The following is a 14,392-nucleotide window of genomic DNA, read 5'->3' on the forward strand; positions in this document are numbered from 1 at the left end:
TTTTCGGCGAGGACAAGCGGTTGATATGCTTGTAAGTGTAGCATATGAAGCAAGAATCGAATGAGGCATTCGTAGACAGGTGCTAAATTCGCAGTATGGCCGCAGGTGACGATCTTATGACGGGTGTGCAGCCACAACAGGTTGGCAGCAAAGTGAGTATCGCTAACTGAAAGCTCTCTGCTGTAGCCCCAGTGGCGCAATTGGTTAGCGCACGGTAGTTATAAGGCAGTAGCCGTGAGCAATGCCGGGGATGTGAGTTCGAGCCTCACCTGGGGCATACTTTTATTTCGTAGCAGCTGACTCTGAAAGCATCGGGACGCGAGAGTTGAGATGTATCACCTGCTTGAGAAACATAAGTGTGCGTGCATTATAGTCACCGATCGCGTGTTCCTCGGTAGTATAGTGGTTAGTATCCCCGCCTGTCACGCGGGAGACCGGGGTTCGATTCCCCGCCGGGGAGGTGCGATTTTTATATCGCGAAAGTTGCACGCGTGGCCCGAAAGGACATTAACGTTGCGATCAAGGAATGTAGTTACTGCAAAATCGTAAGAAAGTCTGCGTCTTAGGAAGTGTTTCTCGCATTCTTCACACGACGTCGTCGTTTCACGACTTACAGGGGTTGCTGTTGACGCTGAACCAGCTCACCCCAGGCTTAATGATCGAGCTCGAGGCACCCAAGAAAAAGAAAAATTTTAGCAGAGCGTGGTTTCGATCCACGGACCTCTGGGTTATGGGCCCAGCACGCTTCCACTGCGCCACTCTGCTGCGTGGAGCCGTCCGCGCTCTTCGGTGCGTGACATGGGACACTTGGAAAGCGTTGTCTGCGTCGGTTTCCCGCGCCTACCGTTTAATTAAGTGCGTAACATCTCTCAGCTTGACTTGTCTCGACTTTGCTCGACTGACGCTACGCTGACGCTTGCACGAAGCGATATTTACCGCAATCGTCTCGAGATGCAGCTGCGAGATGCTCAGGATTAACATTGCACTCCACGAAGGTGGAGACATTCGAATCCACTGCCTAGCTACGCGCCCGCAACTAACAAAATGCCGACCCTGCCAGGATTCGAACCTGGAATCTTCTGATCCGTAGTCAGACGCGTTATCCGTTGCGCTACAGGGCCACTGTTTGCGTTTTCTACCACGAGGCGGGTGCACATCGCAAAGCAACGTGTTCTCCGTGGCTCGGCAACTGCATGTCGTCCACTGACAACGGCGGCGCGGCCACTCTGGTCTTGCGCACTCTGCAGGGAGCTGCCAAGGAAGGCACCTCTCCTCCAGCTGCTCGGCCACGGTGCGCCTGCACGGCTTAGAGCTTGCCACACATCTGCCCTCGCTGTTGGACAGGTAGCAGAAGGCAAGGCGCGCGTTTTTCTGCATTTTTTTCGGCGAGGACAAGCGGTTGATATGCTTGTAAGTGTAGCATATGAAGCAAGAATCGAATGAGGCATTCGTAGACAGGTGCTAAATTCGCAGTATGGCCGCAGGTGACGATCTTATGACGGGTGTGCAGCCACAACAGGTTGGCAGCAAAGTGAGTATCGCTAACTGAAAGCTCTCTGCTGTAGCCCCAGTGGCGCAATTGGTTAGCGCACGGTAGTTATAAGGCAGTAGCCGTGAGCAATGCCGGGGATGTGAGTTCGAGCCTCACCTGGGGCATACTTTTATTTCGTAGCAGCTGACTCTGAAAGCATCGGGACGCGAGAGTTGAGATGTATCACCTGCTTGAGAAACATAAGTGTGCGTGCATTATAGTCACCGATCGCGTGTTCCTCGGTAGTGTAGTGGTTAGTATCCCCGCCTGTCACGCGGGAGACCGGGGTTCGATTCCCCGCCGGGGAGGTGCGATTTTTATATCGCGAAAGTTGCACGCGTGGCCCGAAAGGACATTAACGTTGCGATCAAGGAATGTAGTTACTGCAAAATCGTAAGAAAGTCTGCGTCTTAGGAAGTGTTTCTCGCATTCTTCACACGACGTCGTCGTTTCACGACTTACAGGGGTTGCTGTTGACGCTGAACCAGCTCACCCCAGGCTTAATGATCGAGCTCGAGGCACCCAAGAAAAAGAATAATTTTAGCAGAGCGTGGTTTCGATCCACGGACCTCTGGGTTATGGGCCCAGCACGCTTCCACTGCGCCACTCTGCTGCGTGGAGCCGTCCGCGCTCTTCGGTGCGTGACATGGGACACTTGGAAAGCGTTGTCTGCGTCGGTTTCCCGCGCCTACCGTTTAATTAAGTGCGTAACATCTCTCAGCTTGACTTGTCTCGACTTTGCTCGACTGACGCTACGCTGACGCTTGCACGAAGCGATATTTACCGCAATCGTCTCGAGATGCAGCTGCGAGATGCTCAGGATTAACATTGCACTCCACGAAGGTGGAGACATTCGAATCCACTGCCTAGCTACGCGCCCGCAACTAACAAAATGCCGACCCTGCCAGGATTCGAACCTGGAATCTTCTGATCCGTAGTCACACGCGTTATCCGTTGCGCTACAGGGCCACTGTTTGCGTTTTCTACCACGAGGCGGGTGCACATCGCAAAGCAACGTGTTCTCCGTGGCTCGGCAACTGCATGTCGTCCACTGACAACGGCGGCGCGGCCACTCTGGTCTTGCGCACTCTGCAGGGAGCTGCCAAGGAAGGCACCTCTCCTCCAGCTGCTCGGCCACGGTGCGCCTGCACGGCTTAGAGCTTGCCACACATCTGCCCTCGCTGTTGGACAGGTAGCAGAAGGCAAGGCGCGCGTTTTTCTGCATTTTTTTCGGCGAGGACAAGCGGTTGATATGCTTGTAAGTGTAGCTTATGAAGCAAGAATCGAATGAGGCATTCGTAGACAGGTGCTAAATTCGCAGTATGGCCGCAGGTGACGATCTTATGACGGGTGTGCAGCCACAACAGGTTGGCAGCAAAGTGAGTATCGCTAACTGAAAGCTCTCTGCTGTAGCCCCAGTGGCGCAATTGGTTAGCGCACGGTAGTTATAAGGCAGTAGCCGTGAGCAATGCCGGGGATGTGAGTTCGAGCCTCACCTGGGGCATACTTTTATTTCGTAGCAGCTGACTCTGAAAGCATCGGGACGCGAGAGTTGAGATGTATCACCTGCTTGAGAAACATAAGTGTGCGTGCATTATAGTCACCGATCGCGTGTTCCTCGGTAGTATAGTGGTTAGTATCCCCGCCTGTCACGCGGGAGACCGGGGTTCGATTCCCCGCCGGGGAGGTGCGATTTTTATATCGCGAAAGTTGCACGCGTGGCCCGAAAGGACATTAACGTTGCGATCAAGGAATGTAGTTACTGCAAAATCGTAAGAAAGTCTGCGTCTTAGGAAGTGTTTCTCGCATTCTTCACACGACGTCGTCGTTTCACGACTTACAGGGGTTGCTGTTGACGCTGAACCAGCTCACCCCAGGCTTAATGATCGAGCTCGAGGCACCCAAGAAAAAGAATAATTTTAGCAGAGCGTGGTTTCGATCCACGGACCTCTGGGTTATGGGCCCAGCACGCTTCCACTGCGCCACTCTGCTGCGTGGAGCCGTCCGCGCTCTTCGGTGCGTGACATGGGACACTTGGAAAGCGTTGTCTGCGTCGGTTTCCCGCGCCTACCGTTTAATTAAGTGCGTAACATCTCTCAGCTTGACTTGTCTCGACTTTGCTCGACTGACGCTACGCTGACGCTTGCACGAAGCGATATTTACCGCAATCGTCTCGAGATGCAGCTGCGAGATGCTCAGGATTAACATTGCACTCCACGAAGGTGGAGACATTCGAATCCACTGCCTAGCTACGCGCCCGCAACTAACAAAATGCCGACCCTGCCAGGATTCGAACCTGGAATCTTCTGATCCGTAGTCAGACGCGTTATCCGTTGCGCCACTGGGCCACTGTTTGTGTTTTCTACCACGAGGCGGGTGTACATCGCAAAGCAACATGTTCTCCGTGGCTCGGCAACTGCATGTCGTCCACTGACAACGGCGGCGCGGCCACTCTGGTCTTGCGCACTCTGCAGGGAGCTGCCAAGGAAGGCACCTCTCCTCCAGCTGCTCGGCCACGGTGCGCCTGCACGGCTTAGAGCTTGCCACACATCTGCCCTCGCTGTTGGACAGGTAGCAGAAGGCAAGGCGCGCGTTTTTCTGCATTTTTTTCGGCGAGGACAAGCGGTTGATATGCTTGTAAGTGTAGCATATGAAGCAAGAATCGAATGAGGCATTCGTAGACAGGTGCTAAATTCGCAGTATGGCCGCAGGTGACGATCTTATGACGGGTGTGCAGCCACAACAGGTTGGCAGCAAAGTGAGTATCGCTAACTGAAAGCTCTCTGCTGTAGCCCCAGTGGCGCAATTGGTTAGCGCACGGTAGTTATAAGGCAGTAGCCGTGAGCAATGCCGGGGATGTGAGTTCGAGCCTCACCTGGGGCATACTTTTATTTCGTAGCAGCTGACTCTGAAAGCATCGGGACGCGAGAGTTGAGATGTATCACCTGCTTGAGAAACATAAGTGTGCGTGCATTATAGTCACCGATCGCGTGTTCCTCGGTAGTATAGTGGTTAGTATCCCCGCCTGTCACGCGGGAGACCGGGGTTCGATTCCCCGCCGGGGAGGTGCGATTTTTATATCGCGAAAGTTGCACGCGTGGCCCGAAAGGACATTAACGTTGCGATCAAGGAATGTAGTTACTGCAAAATCGTAAGAAAGTCTGCGTCTTAGGAAGTGTTTCTCGCATTCTTCACACGACGTCGTCGTTTCACGACTTACAGGGGTTGCTGTTGACGCTGAACCAGCTCACCCCAGGCTTAATGATCGAGCTCGAGGCACCCAAGAAAAAGAATAATTTTAGCAGAGCGTGGTTTCGATCCACGGACCTCTGGGTTATGGGCCCAGCACGCTTCCACTGCGCCACTCTGCTGCGTGGAGCCGTCCGCGCTCTTCGGTGCGTGACATGGGACACTTGGAAAGCGTTGTCTGCGTCGGTTTCCCGCGCCTACCGTTTAATTAAGTGCGTAACATCTCTCAGCTTGACTTGTCTCGACTTTGCTCGACTGACGCTACGCTGACGCTTGCACGAAGCGATATTTACCGCAATCGTCTCGAGATGCAGCTGCGAGATGCTCAGGATTAACATTGCACTCCACGAAGGTGGAGACATTCGAATCCACTGCCTAGCTACGCGCCCGCAACTAACAAAATGCCGACCCTGCCAGGATTCGAACCTGGAATCTTCTGATCCGTAGTCAGACGCGTTATCCGTTGCGCTACAGGGCCACTGTTTGCGTTTTCTACCACGAGGCGGGTGCACATCGCAAAGCAACGTGTTCTCCGTGGCTCGGCAACTGCATGTCGTCCACTGACAACGGCGGCGCGGCCACTCTGGTCTTGCGCACTCTGCAGGGAGCTGCCAAGGAAGGCACCTCTCCTCCAGCTGCTCGGCCACGGTGCGCCTGCACGGCTTAGAGCTTGCCACACATCTGCCCTCGCTGTTGGACAGGTAGCAGAAGGCAAGGCGCGCGTTTTTCTGCATTTTTTTCGGCGAGGACAAGCGGTTGATATGCTTGTAAGTGTAGCATATGAAGCAAGAATCGAATGAGGCATTCGTAGACAGGTGCTAAATTCGCAGTATGGCCGCAGGTGACGATCTTATGACGGGTGTGCAGCCACAACAGGTTGGCAGCAAAGTGAGTATCGCTAACTGAAAGCTCTCTGCTGTAGCCCCAGTGGCGCAATTGGTTAGCGCACGGTAGTTATAAGGCAGTAGCCGTGAGCAATGCCGGGGATGTGAGTTCGAGCCTCACCTGGGGCATACTTTTATTTCGTAGCAGCTGACTCTGAAAGCATCGGGACGCGAGAGTTGAGATGTATCACCTGCTTGAGAAACATAAGTGTGCGTGCATTATAGTCACCGATCGCGTGTTCCTCGGTAGTATAGTGGTTAGTATCCCCGCCTGTCACGCGGGAGACCGGGGTTCGATTCCCCGCCGGGGAGGTGCGATTTTTATATCGCGAAAGTTGCACGCGTGGCCCGAAAGGACATTAACGTTGCGATCAAGGAATGTAGTTACTGCAAAATCGTAAGAAAGTCTGCGTCTTAGGAAGTGTTTCTCGCATTCTTCACACGACGTCGTCGTTTCACGACTTACAGGGGTTGCTGTTGACGCTGAACCAGCTCACCCCAGGCTTAATGATCGAGCTCGAGGCACCCAAGAAAAAGAATAATTTTAGCAGAGCGTGGTTTCGATCCACGGACCTCTGGGTTATGGGCCCAGCACGCTTCCACTGCGCCACTCTGCTGCGTGGAGCCGTCCGCGCTCTTCGGTGCGTGACATGGGACACTTGGAAAGCGTTGTCTGCGTCGGTTTCCCGCGCCTACCGTTTAATTAAGTGCGTAACATCTCTCAGCTTGACTTGTCTCGACTTTGCTCGACTGACGCTACGCTGACGCTTGCACGAAGCGATATTTACCGCAATCGTCTCGAGATGCAGCTGCGAGATGCTCAGGATTAACATTGCACTCCACGAAGGTGGAGACATTCGAATCCACTGCCTAGCTACGCGCCCGCAACTAACAAAATGCCGACCCTGCCAGGATTCGAACCTGGAATCTTCTGATCCGTAGTCAGACGCGTTATCCGTTGCGCTACAGGGCCACTGTTTGCGTTTTCTACCACGAGGCGGGTGCACATCGCAAAGCAACGTGTTCTCCGTGGCTCGGCAACTGCATGTCGTCCACTGACAACGGCGGCGCGGCCACTCTGGTCTTGCGCACTCTGCAGGGAGCTGCCAAGGAAGGCACCTCTCCTCCAGCTGCTCGGCCACGGTGCGCCTGCACGGCTTAGAGCTTGCCACACATCTGCCCTCGCTGTTGGACAGGTAGCAGAAGGCAAGGCGCGCGTTTTTCTGCATTTTTTTCGGCGAGGACAAGCGGTTGATATGCTTGTAAGTGTAGCATATGAAGCAAGAATCGAATGAGGCATTCGTAGACAGGTGCTAAATTCGCAGTATGGCCGCAGGTGACGATCTTATGACGGGTGTGCAGCCACAACAGGTTGGCAGCAAAGTGAGTATCGCTAACTGAAAGCTCTCTGCTGTAGCCCCAGTGGCGCAATTGGTTAGCGCACGGTAGTTATAAGGCAGTAGCCGTGAGCAATGCCGGGGATGTGAGTTCGAGCCTCACCTGGGGCATACTTTTATTTCGTAGCAGCTGACTCTGAAAGCATCGGGACGCGAGAGTTGAGATGTATCACCTGCTTGAGAAACATAAGTGTGCGTGCATTATAGTCACCGATCGCGTGTTCCTCGGTAGTATAGTGGTTAGTATCCCCGCCTGTCACGCGGGAGACCGGGGTTCGATTCCCCGCCGGGGAGGTGCGATTTTTATATCGCGAAAGTTGCACGCGTGGCCCGAAAGGACATTAACGTTGCGATCAAGGAATGTAGTTACTGCAAAATCGTAAGAAAGTCTGCGTCTTAGGAAGTGTTTCTCGCATTCTTCACACGACGTCGTCGTTTCACGACTTACAGGGGTTGCTGTTGACGCTGAACCAGCTCACCCCAGGCTTAATGATCGAGCTCGAGGCACCCAAGAAAAAGAATAATTTTAGCAGAGCGTGGTTTCGATCCACGGACCTCTGGGTTATGGGCCCAGCACGCTTCCACTGCGCCACTCTGCTGCGTGGAGCCGTCCGCGCTCTTCGGTGCGTGACATGGGACACTTGGAAAGCGTTGTCTGCGTCGGTTTCCCGCGCCTACCGTTTAATTAAGTGCGTAACATCTCTCAGCTTGACTTGTCTCGACTTTGCTCGACTGACGCTACGCCGACGCTTGCACGAAGCGATATTTACCGCAATCGTCTCGAGATGCAGCTGCGAGATGCTCAGGATTAACATTGCACTCCACGAAGGTGGAGACATTCGAATTCACTGCCTAGCTACGCGCCCGCAACTAACAAAATGCCGACCCTGCCAGGATTCGAACCTGGAATCTTCTGATCCGTAGTCAGACGCGTTATCCGTTGCGCTACAGGGCCACTGTTTGCGTTTTCTACCACGAGGCGGGTGCACATCGCAAAGCAACGTGTTCTCCGTGGCTCGGCAACTGCATGTCGTCCACTGACAACGGCGGCGCGGCCACTCTGGTCTTGCGCACTCTGCAGGGAGCTGCCAAGGAAGGCACCTCTCCTCCAGCTGCTCGGCCACGGTGCGCCTGCACGGCTTAGAGCTTGCCACACATCTGCCCTCGCTGTTGGACAGGTAGCAGAAGGCAAGGCGCGCGTTTTTCTGCATTTTTTTCGGCGAGGACAAGCGGTTGATATGCTTGTAAGTGTAGCATATGAAGCAAGAATCGAATGAGGCATTCGTAGACAGGTGCTAAATTCGCAGTATGGCCGCAGGTGACGATCTTATGACGGGTGTGCAGCCACAACAGGTTGGCAGCAAAGTGAGTATCGCTAACTGAAAGCTCTCTGCTGTAGCCCCAGTGGCGCAATTGGTTAGCGCACGGTACTTATAAGGCAGTAGCCGTGAGCAATGCCGGGGTTGTGAGTTCGAGCCTCACCTGGGGCATACTTTTATTTCGTAGCAGCTGACTCTGAAAGCATCGGGACGCGAGAGTTGAGATGTATCACCTGCTTGAGAAACATAAGTGTGCGTGCATTATAGTCACCGATCGCGTGTTCCTCGGTAGTATAGTGGTTAGTATCCCCGCCTGTCACGCGGGAGACCGGGGTTCGATTCCCCGCCGGGGAGGTGCGATTTTTATATCGCGAAAGTTGCACGCGTGGCCCGAAAGGACATTAACGTTGCGATCAAGGAATGTAGTTACTGCAAAATCGTAAGAAAGTCTGCGTCTTAGGAAGTGTTTCTCGCATTCTTCACACGACGTCGTCGTTTCACGACTTACAGGGGTTGCTGTTGACGCTGAACCAGCTCACCCCAGGCTTAATGATCGAGCTCGAGGCACCCAAGAAAAAGAATAATTTTAGCAGAGCGTGGTTTCGATCCACGGACCTCTGGGTTATGGGCCCAGCACGCTTCCACTGCGCCACTCTGCTGCGTGGAGCCGTCCGCGCTCTTCGGTGCGTGACATGGGACACTTGGAAAGCGTTGTCTGCGTCGGTTTCCCGCGCCTACCGTTTAATTAAGTGCGTAACATCTCTCAGCTTGACTTGTCTCGACTTTGCTCGACTGACGCTACGCTGACGCTTGCACGAAGCGATATTTACCGCAATCGTCTCGAGATGCAGCTGCGAGATGCTCAGGATTAACATTGCACTCCACGAAGGTGGAGACATTCGAATCCACTGCCTAGCTACGCGCCCGCAACTAACAAAATGCCGACCCTGCCAGGATTCGAACCTGGAATCTTCTGATCCGTAGTCAGACGCGTTATCCGTTGCGCTACAGGGCCACTGTTTGCGTTTTCTACCACGAGGCGGGTGCACATCGCAAAGCAACGTGTTCTCCGTGGCTCGGCAACTGCATGTCGTCCACTGACAACGGCGGCGCGGCCACTCTGGTCTTGCGCACTCTGCAGGGAGCTGCCAAGGAAGGCACCTCTCCTCCAGCTGCTCGGCCACGGTGCGCCTGCACGGCTTAGAGCTTGCCACACATCTGCCCTCGCTGTTGGACAGGTAGCAGAAGGCAAGGCGCGCGTTTTTCTGCATTTTTTTCGGCGAGGACAAGCGGTTGATATGCTTGTAAGTGTAGCATATGAAGCAAGAATCGAATGAGGCATTCGTAGACAGGTGCTAAATTCGCAGTATGGCCGCAGGTGACGATCTTATGACGGGTGTGCAGCCACAACAGGTTGGCAGCAAAGTGAGTATCGCTAACTGAAAGCTCTCTGCTGTAGCCCCAGTGGCGCAATTGGTTAGCGCACGGTAGTTATAAGGCAGTAGCCGTGAGCAATGCCGGGGATGTGAGTTCGAGCCTCACCTGGGGCATACTTTTATTTCGTAGCAGCTGACTCTGAAAGCATCGGGACGCGAGAGTTGAGATGTATCACCTGCTTGAGAAACATAAGTGTGCGTGCATTATAGTCACCGATCGCGTGTTCCTCGGTAGTATAGTGGTTAGTATCCCCGCCTGTCACGCGGGAGACCGGGGTTCGATTCCCCGCCGGGGAGGTGCGATTTTTATATCGCGAAAGTTGCACGCGTGGCCCGAAAGGACATTAACGTTGCGATCAAGGAATGTAGTTACTGCAAAATCGTAAGAAAGTCTGCGTCTTAGGAAGTGTTTCTCGCATTCTTCACACGACGTCGTCGTTTCACGACTTACAGGGGTTGCTGTTGACGCTGAACCAGCTCACCCCAGGCTTAATGATCGAGCTCGAGGCACCCAAGAAAAAGAATAATTTTAGCAGAGCGTGGTTTCGATCCACGGACCTCTGGGTTATGGGCCCAGCACGCTTCCACTGCGCCACTCTGCTGCGTGGAGCCGTCCGCGCTCTTCGGTGCGTGACATGGGACACTTGGAAAGCGTTGTCTGCGTCGGTTTCCCGCGCCTACCGTTTAATTAAGTGCGTAACATCTCTCAGCTTGACTTGTCTCGACTTTGCTCGACTGACGCTACGCTGACGCTTGCACGAAGCGATATTTACCGCAATCGTCTCGAGATGCAGCTGCGAGATGCTCAGGATTAACATTGCACTCCACGAAGGTGGAGACATTCGAATTCACTGCCTAGCTACGCGCCCGCAACTAACAAAATGCCGACCCTGCCAGGATTCGAACCTGGAATCTTCTGATCCGTAGTCAGACGCGTTATCCGTTGCGCTACAGGGCCACTGTTTGCGTTTTCTACCACGAGGCGGGTGCACATCGCAAAGCAACGTGTTCTCCGTGGCTCGGCAACTGCATGTCGTCCACTGACAACGGCGGCGCGGCCACTCTGGTCTTGCGCACTCTGCAGGGAGCTGCCAAGGAAGGCACCTCTCCTCCAGCTGCTCGGCCACGGTGCGCCTGCACGGCTTAGAGCTTGCCACACATCTGCCCTCGCTGTTGGACAGGTAGCAGAAGGCAAGGCGCGCGTTTTTCTGCATTTTTTTCGGCGAGGACAAGCGGTTGATATGCTTGTAAGTGTAGCATATGAAGCAAGAATCGAATGAGGCATTCGTAGACAGGTGCTAAATTCGCAGTATGGCCGCAGGTGACGATCTTATGACGGGTGTGCAGCCACAACAGGTTGGCAGCAAAGTGAGTATCGCTAACTGAAAGCTCTCTGCTGTAGCCCCAGTGGCGCAATTGGTTAGCGCACGGTACTTATAAGGCAGTAGCCGTGAGCAATGCCGGGGTTGTGAGTTCGAGCCTCACCTGGGGCATACTTTTATTTCGTAGCAGCTGACTCTGAAAGCATCGGGACGCGAGAGTTGAGATGTATCACCTGCTTGAGAAACATAAGTGTGCGTGCATTATAGTCACCGATCGCGTGTTCCTCGGTAGTATAGTGGTTAGTATCCCCGCCTGTCACGCGGGAGACCGGGGTTCGATTCCCCGCCGGGGAGGTGCGATTTTTATATCGCGAAAGTTGCACGCGTGGCCCGAAAGGACATTAACGTTGCGATCAAGGAATGTAGTTACTGCAAAATCGTAAGAAAGTCTGCGTCTTAGGAAGTGTTTCTCGCATTCTTCACACGACGTCGTCGTTTCACGACTTACAGGGGTTGCTGTTGACGCTGAACCAGCTCACCCCAGGCTTAATGATCGAGCTCGAGGCACCCAAGAAAAAGAATAATTTTAGCAGAGCGTGGTTTCGATCCACGGACCTCTGGGTTATGGGCCCAGCACGCTTCCACTGCGCCACTCTGCTGCGTGGAGCCGTCCGCGCTCTTCGGTGCGTGACATGGGACACTTGGAAAGCGTTGTCTGCGTCGGTTTCCCGCGCCTACCGTTTAATTAAGTGCGTAACATCTCTCAGCTTGACTTGTCTCGACTTTGCTCGACTGACGCTACGCTGACGCTTGCACGAAGCGATATTTACCGCAATCGTCTCGAGATGCAGCTGCGAGATGCTCAGGATTAACATTGCACTCCACGAAGGTGGAGACATTCGAATCCACTGCCTAGCTACGCGCCCGCAACTAACAAAATGCCGACCCTGCCAGGATTCGAACCTGGAATCTTCTGATCCGTAGTCACACGCGTTATCCGTTGCGCCACAGGGCCACTGTTTGCGTTTTCTACCACGAGGCGGGTGCACATCGCAAAGCAACGTGTTCTCCGTGGCTCGGCAACTGCATGTCGTCCACTGACAACGGCGGCGCGGCCACTCTGGTCTTGCGCACTCTGCAGGGAGCTGCCAAGGAAGGCACCTCTCCTCCAGCTGCTCGGCCACGGTGCGCCTGCACGGCTTAGAGCTTGCCACACATCTGCCCTCGCTGTTGGACAGGTAGCAGAAGGCAAGGCGCGCGTTTTTCTGCATTTTTTTCGGCGAGGACAAGCGGTTGATATGCTTGTAAGTGTAGCATATGAAGCAAGAATCGAATGAGGCATTCGTAGACAGGTGCTAAATTCGCAGTATGGCCGCAGGTGACGATCTTATGACGGGTGTGCAGCCACAACAGGTTGGCAGCAAAGTGAGTATCGCTAACTGAAAGCTCTCTGCTGTAGCCCCAGTGGCGCAATTGGTTAGCGCACGGTAGTTATAAGGCAGTAGCCGTGAGCAATGCCGGGGATGTGAGTTCGAGCCTCACCTGGGGCATACTTTTATTTCGTAGCAGCTGACTCTGAAAGCATCGGGACGCGAGAGTTGAGATGTATCACCTGCTTGAGAAACATAAGTGTGCGTGCATTATAGTCACCGATCGCGTGTTCCTCGGTAGTATAGTGGTTAGTATCCCCGCCTGTCACGCGGGAGACCGGGGTTCGATTCCCCGCCGGGGAGGTGCGATTTTTATATCGCGAAAGTTGCACGCGTGGCCCGAAAGGACATTAACGTTGCGATCAAGGAATGTAGTTACTGCAAAATCGTAAGAAAGTCTGCGTCTTAGGAAGTGTTTCTCGCATTCTTCACACGACGTCGTCGTTTCACGACTTACAGGGGTTGCTGTTGACGCTGAACCAGCTCACCCCAGGCTTAATGATCGAGCTCGAGGCACCCAAGAAAAAGAATAATTTTAGCAGAGCGTGGTTTCGATCCACGGACCTCTGGGTTATGGGCCCAGCACGCTTCCACTGCGCCACTCTGCTGCGTGGAGCCGTCCGCGCTCTTCGGTGCGTGACATGGGACACTTGGAAAGCGTTGTCTGCGTCGGTTTCCCGCGCCTACCGTTTAATTAAGTGCGTAACATCTCTCAGCTTGACTTGTCTCGACTTTGCTCGACTGACGCTACGCTGACGCTTGCACGAAGCGATATTTACCGCAATCGTCTCGAGATGCAGCTGCGAGATGCTCAGGATTAACATTGCACTCCACGAAGGTGGAGACATTCGAATTCACTGCCTAGCTACGCGCCCGCAACTAACAAAATGCCGACCCTGCCAGGATTCGAACCTGGAATCTTCTGATCCGTAGTCAGACGCGTTATCCGTTGCGCTACAGGGCCACTGTTTGCGTTTTCTACCACGAGGCGGGTGCACATCGCAAAGCAACGTGTTCTCCGTGGCTCGGCAACTGCATGTCGTCCACTGACAACGGCGGCGCGGCCACTCTGGTCTTGCGCACTCTGCAGGGAGCTGCCAAGGAAGGCACCTCTCCTCCAGCTGCTCGGCCACGGTGCGCCTGCACGGCTTAGAGCTTGCCACACATCTGCCCTCGCTGTTGGACAGGTAGCAGAAGGCAAGGCGCGCGTTTTTCTGCATTTTTTTCGGCGAGGACAAGCGGTTGATATGCTTGTAAGTGTAGCATATGAAGCAAGAATCGAATGAGGCATTCGTAGACAGGTGCTAAATTCGCAGTATGGCCGCAGGTGACGATCTTATGACGGGTGTGCAGCCACAACAGGTTGGCAGCAAAGTGAGTATCGCTAACTGAAAGCTCTCTGCTGTAGCCCCAGTGGCGCAATTGGTTAGCGCACGGTACTTATAAGGCAGTAGCCGTGAGCAATGCCGGGGTTGTGAGTTCGAGCCTCACCTGGGGCATACTTTTATTTCGTAGCAGCTGACTCTGAAAGCATCGGGACGCGAGAGTTGAGATGTATCACCTGCTTGAGAAACATAAGTGTGCGTGCATTATAGTCACCGATCGCGTGTTCCTCGGTAGTATAGTGGTTAGTATCCCCGCCTGTCACGCGGGAGACCGGGGTTCGATTCCCCGCCGGGGAGGTGCGATTTTTATATCGCGAAAGTTGCACGCGTGGCCCGAAAGGACATTAACGTTGCGATCAAGGAATGTAGTTACTGCAAAATCGTAAGAAAGTCTGCGTCTTAGGAAGTGTTTCTCGCATTCTTCACACGACGTCGTCGT

At 53.9% G+C, this 14,392-nt stretch overlaps 42 non-coding genes across 42 annotated transcripts; 22 read left to right on the forward strand and 20 right to left on the reverse strand.

The window, feature by feature from the left end:
• The first annotated feature begins 185 nt into the window (after window positions 1-185).
• Window positions 186-277, forward strand: Trnai-uau (transfer RNA isoleucine (anticodon UAU)). Its single transcript is given in 2 exon segments — window positions 186-223; window positions 242-277. It is a non-coding gene; the product is annotated as a tRNA-Ile (tRNA).
• A 111-nt stretch (window positions 278-388) lies between these two features.
• On the forward strand, window positions 389-460 carry Trnad-guc (transfer RNA aspartic acid (anticodon GUC)). Its single transcript has one exon. It is a non-coding gene; the product is annotated as a tRNA-Asp (tRNA).
• A 233-nt stretch (window positions 461-693) lies between these two features.
• Trnam-cau (transfer RNA methionine (anticodon CAU)) lies at window positions 694-765 on the reverse strand. Its single transcript has one exon. It is a non-coding gene; the product is annotated as a tRNA-Met (tRNA).
• Window positions 766-1,048: 283 nt separating this feature from the next.
• Window positions 1,049-1,121, reverse strand: Trnar-acg (transfer RNA arginine (anticodon ACG)). Its single transcript has one exon. It is a non-coding gene; the product is annotated as a tRNA-Arg (tRNA).
• Window positions 1,122-1,564: 443 nt separating this feature from the next.
• Window positions 1,565-1,656, forward strand: Trnai-uau (transfer RNA isoleucine (anticodon UAU)). The gene is given in 2 exon segments: window positions 1,565-1,602; window positions 1,621-1,656. It is a non-coding gene; the product is annotated as a tRNA-Ile (tRNA).
• Window positions 1,657-1,767: 111 nt separating this feature from the next.
• Trnad-guc (transfer RNA aspartic acid (anticodon GUC)) lies at window positions 1,768-1,839 on the forward strand. Its single transcript has one exon. It is a non-coding gene; the product is annotated as a tRNA-Asp (tRNA).
• A 233-nt stretch (window positions 1,840-2,072) lies between these two features.
• On the reverse strand, window positions 2,073-2,144 carry Trnam-cau (transfer RNA methionine (anticodon CAU)). The gene has a single exon. It is a non-coding gene; the product is annotated as a tRNA-Met (tRNA).
• Window positions 2,145-2,427: 283 nt separating this feature from the next.
• Trnar-acg (transfer RNA arginine (anticodon ACG)) lies at window positions 2,428-2,500 on the reverse strand. Its single transcript has one exon. It is a non-coding gene; the product is annotated as a tRNA-Arg (tRNA).
• A 443-nt stretch (window positions 2,501-2,943) lies between these two features.
• Window positions 2,944-3,035, forward strand: Trnai-uau (transfer RNA isoleucine (anticodon UAU)). Its single transcript is given in 2 exon segments — window positions 2,944-2,981; window positions 3,000-3,035. It is a non-coding gene; the product is annotated as a tRNA-Ile (tRNA).
• Window positions 3,036-3,146: 111 nt separating this feature from the next.
• Window positions 3,147-3,218, forward strand: Trnad-guc (transfer RNA aspartic acid (anticodon GUC)). Its single transcript has one exon. It is a non-coding gene; the product is annotated as a tRNA-Asp (tRNA).
• Window positions 3,219-3,451: 233 nt separating this feature from the next.
• On the reverse strand, window positions 3,452-3,523 carry Trnam-cau (transfer RNA methionine (anticodon CAU)). Its single transcript has one exon. It is a non-coding gene; the product is annotated as a tRNA-Met (tRNA).
• A 283-nt stretch (window positions 3,524-3,806) lies between these two features.
• On the reverse strand, window positions 3,807-3,879 carry Trnar-acg (transfer RNA arginine (anticodon ACG)). Its single transcript has one exon. It is a non-coding gene; the product is annotated as a tRNA-Arg (tRNA).
• A 443-nt stretch (window positions 3,880-4,322) lies between these two features.
• On the forward strand, window positions 4,323-4,414 carry Trnai-uau (transfer RNA isoleucine (anticodon UAU)). The gene is given in 2 exon segments: window positions 4,323-4,360; window positions 4,379-4,414. It is a non-coding gene; the product is annotated as a tRNA-Ile (tRNA).
• A 111-nt stretch (window positions 4,415-4,525) lies between these two features.
• Trnad-guc (transfer RNA aspartic acid (anticodon GUC)) lies at window positions 4,526-4,597 on the forward strand. Its single transcript has one exon. It is a non-coding gene; the product is annotated as a tRNA-Asp (tRNA).
• A 233-nt stretch (window positions 4,598-4,830) lies between these two features.
• Window positions 4,831-4,902, reverse strand: Trnam-cau (transfer RNA methionine (anticodon CAU)). Its single transcript has one exon. It is a non-coding gene; the product is annotated as a tRNA-Met (tRNA).
• A 283-nt stretch (window positions 4,903-5,185) lies between these two features.
• On the reverse strand, window positions 5,186-5,258 carry Trnar-acg (transfer RNA arginine (anticodon ACG)). The gene has a single exon. It is a non-coding gene; the product is annotated as a tRNA-Arg (tRNA).
• A 443-nt stretch (window positions 5,259-5,701) lies between these two features.
• On the forward strand, window positions 5,702-5,793 carry Trnai-uau (transfer RNA isoleucine (anticodon UAU)). The gene is given in 2 exon segments: window positions 5,702-5,739; window positions 5,758-5,793. It is a non-coding gene; the product is annotated as a tRNA-Ile (tRNA).
• Window positions 5,794-5,904: 111 nt separating this feature from the next.
• On the forward strand, window positions 5,905-5,976 carry Trnad-guc (transfer RNA aspartic acid (anticodon GUC)). Its single transcript has one exon. It is a non-coding gene; the product is annotated as a tRNA-Asp (tRNA).
• A 233-nt stretch (window positions 5,977-6,209) lies between these two features.
• Window positions 6,210-6,281, reverse strand: Trnam-cau (transfer RNA methionine (anticodon CAU)). Its single transcript has one exon. It is a non-coding gene; the product is annotated as a tRNA-Met (tRNA).
• Window positions 6,282-6,564: 283 nt separating this feature from the next.
• Window positions 6,565-6,637, reverse strand: Trnar-acg (transfer RNA arginine (anticodon ACG)). Its single transcript has one exon. It is a non-coding gene; the product is annotated as a tRNA-Arg (tRNA).
• A 443-nt stretch (window positions 6,638-7,080) lies between these two features.
• Window positions 7,081-7,172, forward strand: Trnai-uau (transfer RNA isoleucine (anticodon UAU)). Its single transcript is given in 2 exon segments — window positions 7,081-7,118; window positions 7,137-7,172. It is a non-coding gene; the product is annotated as a tRNA-Ile (tRNA).
• A 111-nt stretch (window positions 7,173-7,283) lies between these two features.
• Window positions 7,284-7,355, forward strand: Trnad-guc (transfer RNA aspartic acid (anticodon GUC)). The gene has a single exon. It is a non-coding gene; the product is annotated as a tRNA-Asp (tRNA).
• Window positions 7,356-7,588: 233 nt separating this feature from the next.
• Window positions 7,589-7,660, reverse strand: Trnam-cau (transfer RNA methionine (anticodon CAU)). The gene has a single exon. It is a non-coding gene; the product is annotated as a tRNA-Met (tRNA).
• A 283-nt stretch (window positions 7,661-7,943) lies between these two features.
• On the reverse strand, window positions 7,944-8,016 carry Trnar-acg (transfer RNA arginine (anticodon ACG)). Its single transcript has one exon. It is a non-coding gene; the product is annotated as a tRNA-Arg (tRNA).
• A 443-nt stretch (window positions 8,017-8,459) lies between these two features.
• Window positions 8,460-8,551, forward strand: Trnai-uau (transfer RNA isoleucine (anticodon UAU)). Its single transcript is given in 2 exon segments — window positions 8,460-8,497; window positions 8,516-8,551. It is a non-coding gene; the product is annotated as a tRNA-Ile (tRNA).
• Window positions 8,552-8,662: 111 nt separating this feature from the next.
• Trnad-guc (transfer RNA aspartic acid (anticodon GUC)) lies at window positions 8,663-8,734 on the forward strand. The gene has a single exon. It is a non-coding gene; the product is annotated as a tRNA-Asp (tRNA).
• Window positions 8,735-8,967: 233 nt separating this feature from the next.
• Trnam-cau (transfer RNA methionine (anticodon CAU)) lies at window positions 8,968-9,039 on the reverse strand. The gene has a single exon. It is a non-coding gene; the product is annotated as a tRNA-Met (tRNA).
• A 283-nt stretch (window positions 9,040-9,322) lies between these two features.
• Window positions 9,323-9,395, reverse strand: Trnar-acg (transfer RNA arginine (anticodon ACG)). Its single transcript has one exon. It is a non-coding gene; the product is annotated as a tRNA-Arg (tRNA).
• A 443-nt stretch (window positions 9,396-9,838) lies between these two features.
• Window positions 9,839-9,930, forward strand: Trnai-uau (transfer RNA isoleucine (anticodon UAU)). The gene is given in 2 exon segments: window positions 9,839-9,876; window positions 9,895-9,930. It is a non-coding gene; the product is annotated as a tRNA-Ile (tRNA).
• A 111-nt stretch (window positions 9,931-10,041) lies between these two features.
• On the forward strand, window positions 10,042-10,113 carry Trnad-guc (transfer RNA aspartic acid (anticodon GUC)). Its single transcript has one exon. It is a non-coding gene; the product is annotated as a tRNA-Asp (tRNA).
• A 233-nt stretch (window positions 10,114-10,346) lies between these two features.
• Window positions 10,347-10,418, reverse strand: Trnam-cau (transfer RNA methionine (anticodon CAU)). Its single transcript has one exon. It is a non-coding gene; the product is annotated as a tRNA-Met (tRNA).
• A 283-nt stretch (window positions 10,419-10,701) lies between these two features.
• On the reverse strand, window positions 10,702-10,774 carry Trnar-acg (transfer RNA arginine (anticodon ACG)). Its single transcript has one exon. It is a non-coding gene; the product is annotated as a tRNA-Arg (tRNA).
• A 443-nt stretch (window positions 10,775-11,217) lies between these two features.
• Trnai-uau (transfer RNA isoleucine (anticodon UAU)) lies at window positions 11,218-11,309 on the forward strand. The gene is given in 2 exon segments: window positions 11,218-11,255; window positions 11,274-11,309. It is a non-coding gene; the product is annotated as a tRNA-Ile (tRNA).
• Window positions 11,310-11,420: 111 nt separating this feature from the next.
• Window positions 11,421-11,492, forward strand: Trnad-guc (transfer RNA aspartic acid (anticodon GUC)). The gene has a single exon. It is a non-coding gene; the product is annotated as a tRNA-Asp (tRNA).
• A 233-nt stretch (window positions 11,493-11,725) lies between these two features.
• On the reverse strand, window positions 11,726-11,797 carry Trnam-cau (transfer RNA methionine (anticodon CAU)). The gene has a single exon. It is a non-coding gene; the product is annotated as a tRNA-Met (tRNA).
• A 283-nt stretch (window positions 11,798-12,080) lies between these two features.
• On the reverse strand, window positions 12,081-12,153 carry Trnar-acg (transfer RNA arginine (anticodon ACG)). Its single transcript has one exon. It is a non-coding gene; the product is annotated as a tRNA-Arg (tRNA).
• A 443-nt stretch (window positions 12,154-12,596) lies between these two features.
• Trnai-uau (transfer RNA isoleucine (anticodon UAU)) lies at window positions 12,597-12,688 on the forward strand. The gene is given in 2 exon segments: window positions 12,597-12,634; window positions 12,653-12,688. It is a non-coding gene; the product is annotated as a tRNA-Ile (tRNA).
• A 111-nt stretch (window positions 12,689-12,799) lies between these two features.
• Window positions 12,800-12,871, forward strand: Trnad-guc (transfer RNA aspartic acid (anticodon GUC)). The gene has a single exon. It is a non-coding gene; the product is annotated as a tRNA-Asp (tRNA).
• A 233-nt stretch (window positions 12,872-13,104) lies between these two features.
• Trnam-cau (transfer RNA methionine (anticodon CAU)) lies at window positions 13,105-13,176 on the reverse strand. The gene has a single exon. It is a non-coding gene; the product is annotated as a tRNA-Met (tRNA).
• A 283-nt stretch (window positions 13,177-13,459) lies between these two features.
• On the reverse strand, window positions 13,460-13,532 carry Trnar-acg (transfer RNA arginine (anticodon ACG)). The gene has a single exon. It is a non-coding gene; the product is annotated as a tRNA-Arg (tRNA).
• Window positions 13,533-13,975: 443 nt separating this feature from the next.
• On the forward strand, window positions 13,976-14,067 carry Trnai-uau (transfer RNA isoleucine (anticodon UAU)). Its single transcript is given in 2 exon segments — window positions 13,976-14,013; window positions 14,032-14,067. It is a non-coding gene; the product is annotated as a tRNA-Ile (tRNA).
• Window positions 14,068-14,178: 111 nt separating this feature from the next.
• On the forward strand, window positions 14,179-14,250 carry Trnad-guc (transfer RNA aspartic acid (anticodon GUC)). The gene has a single exon. It is a non-coding gene; the product is annotated as a tRNA-Asp (tRNA).
• Window positions 14,251-14,392: the final 142 nt, after the last annotated feature.

Source organism: Schistocerca nitens, chromosome 9, assembly GCF_023898315.1.
Source record: "Schistocerca nitens isolate TAMUIC-IGC-003100 chromosome 9, iqSchNite1.1, whole genome shotgun sequence".
In the NCBI taxonomy this organism is placed as follows: Eukaryota; Metazoa; Arthropoda; class Insecta; order Orthoptera; family Acrididae; genus Schistocerca; species Schistocerca nitens.